This window comes from Carlito syrichta, unplaced genomic scaffold, assembly GCF_000164805.1.
Source record: "Carlito syrichta isolate Samal-C Ts95f unplaced genomic scaffold, Tarsius_syrichta-2.0.1 Scaffold143305, whole genome shotgun sequence".
Classification (NCBI taxonomy): domain Eukaryota; kingdom Metazoa; phylum Chordata; class Mammalia; order Primates; family Tarsiidae; genus Carlito; species Carlito syrichta.
The window spans coordinates 109,222-111,140 of NW_007087401.1; the positions used below are offsets into that span (position 1 = coordinate 109,222).

The 1,919-nt window shown below is 46.0% G+C and overlaps 2 pseudogenes across 1 annotated transcript; one reads left to right on the forward strand and one right to left on the reverse strand.

The window, feature by feature from the left end:
* The window catches only part of LOC110594830, a 4,879-nt pseudogene extending 3,963 nt beyond the window's left edge, over positions 1-916 (reverse strand).
* Positions 917-982: 66 nt separating this feature from the next.
* LOC103251651 lies at positions 983-1,482 on the forward strand (annotated as a pseudogene). Its single transcript, XR_503732.2, has one exon. The product of XR_503732.2 is annotated as a mitochondrial import inner membrane translocase subunit TIM14 pseudogene (transcript).
* The last annotated feature ends 437 nt before the right edge of the window (positions 1,483-1,919 follow it).

The window sequence follows — 1,919 nt, forward strand, 5'->3', positions numbered from 1 at the left end:
GGCTGATTTTTTGATTTATTGTAGAGATGAGGTCTCGCTGCCCAGTCGGGTCTCGAACCCGCGGGCTCAGGCAATCCACTCACCTCAGCCTCCCAAAGGCGCGGGATTACAGGCTAAGTGACTGAGCCCGGCTTCCATTCCATCTTTTGTTGACATCACTATCTGTTGGTGACACAGGATATTCCAACGACTGGTTACCCATGGCTGAGGACACACATTTTCTTTCTTTCTTTCTTTCTTTTTTTTTTTTTTTTTTTTTGGAGAAAGGGTCTTGCTCTGTTGCCCAGGCTGGAGTACAGTGGTGCACTCAGAACTCACTACAGCCTCGAACTCCTGGGCTCAAAGGATCCTTCTGCCTCAGCCTCTTCAAGTAGCTGGGGTCTGCTAGTATGTATCACCATGCCTGGCTAATCTGGATGGAGTCTTGCTATGTTGCCCAGACTGGTAAGGACACTTGGTTATAGAGGCAGCACACCTGACTGATCGGATGTGTTTCAATAACCCACAGATGCAACATAGTCCATTTAGGAGTCCTTGAATAATATGACCCACATCCACTGTGCATATGGGAATTGTTGTGCTTCCCCCAGAAAAAGCTGTCAATTGCAGTCCACGGACAGCGGCACCCTCAAGAGGAAAGTGGGAGGCCCACAGAATCCACTCATCAGGACCAGCCAGGTTAATGCCTCAGACTATGTGCCTTGCAGTTCTCTTTGCCACTCAATTATGTAGCTAGTGTTGCAGGCACATTAGTCATGCTTCTTTGACCTCATGTGTTTGGATCACTAGACTCTGTTTCAGGCCTAGCCCTGCATGAACTGCCATGTCCTATGTGATTGTGTTTCTGGGTGGCTGTAGTTTTCACCTGCGCAGTATAGTTCTGATCAGTATAGTTGTTGGTTCCACTGATGTTCATGGTCAAAGAGTCCTTTTCGGGGGGCTGCGTCGCTGCCTGGTAAAGCCGTGTAGTTGATGGCCGCGACCTCCACGCTGGGATGAGCTGCGCTCCTGGGGGAGGAAGGGGAGCCAAGCCGGAGCCGTGGCCAGTACAGTGGTAGCAGTTGGACTCACTATTGCTGCTGCAGGATTTGCAGGTTGTTATGTTCTGCAAGCCATGAAACATATGGAACCTCAAGTAAAACAAGTTTTTGAAAGTCTACCAAAATCTGCCTTCAGCGGTGGCTATTACAGAGGTGGGTTTAAACCCAAAATGACAAAACGGGAAGCAGCATTAATACTAGGTGTAAGCCCTACTGCCAATAAAGGAAAAATAAGAGATGCTCATCGACGTATTATGCTCCTAAATCATCCAGACAAAGGAGGATCTCCTTATTTAGCAGCCAAAATCAATGAAGCTAAAGATTTACTAGAAGGTCAAGCTAAAAAATGAAGTAAATGTTTCATGAATTTTGAGTTCATATTAGTTTGTGTATACAAGCACCAATTTTTTATAATAAAATGCCCAGTTACAATTTTAAAAAATGAAAAAAAACAGAGTCCTTTTCCATGGGCAGCTCCATTGAACATGGGTCCCACTCAATCTATTGATATAACGCTCTTCTTACAAGGGTTGGGACTTGATGGTCCAGTCATCTTGCTGCTGGGCACCAGACTGCCAGGCTATTGGCTACTGCCCCAAGTCAGTGAAAATGTAGCAAGGTGCACTGTGAGAGGTGTTTTCCAGGCCAAGCACCACAGCCTGCAACTCTATCCCTTGGGTGAAGTTTCATTTTGCTATTTGGTTTTGTTTTAATTTTTTGTAGAGATAGGGTCTCACTATGTTGCCCAGGCTGGTCTTGAACTCCTGGCCTCAAGTTTTCCTCTCTTCTTGGCCTCCCAAAGTGCTGGGATGATACGCACAAGCCACTGTGCCAATTCCAGCTCAAAAAAAACAGAAAACAAAACTGATACATCACAAT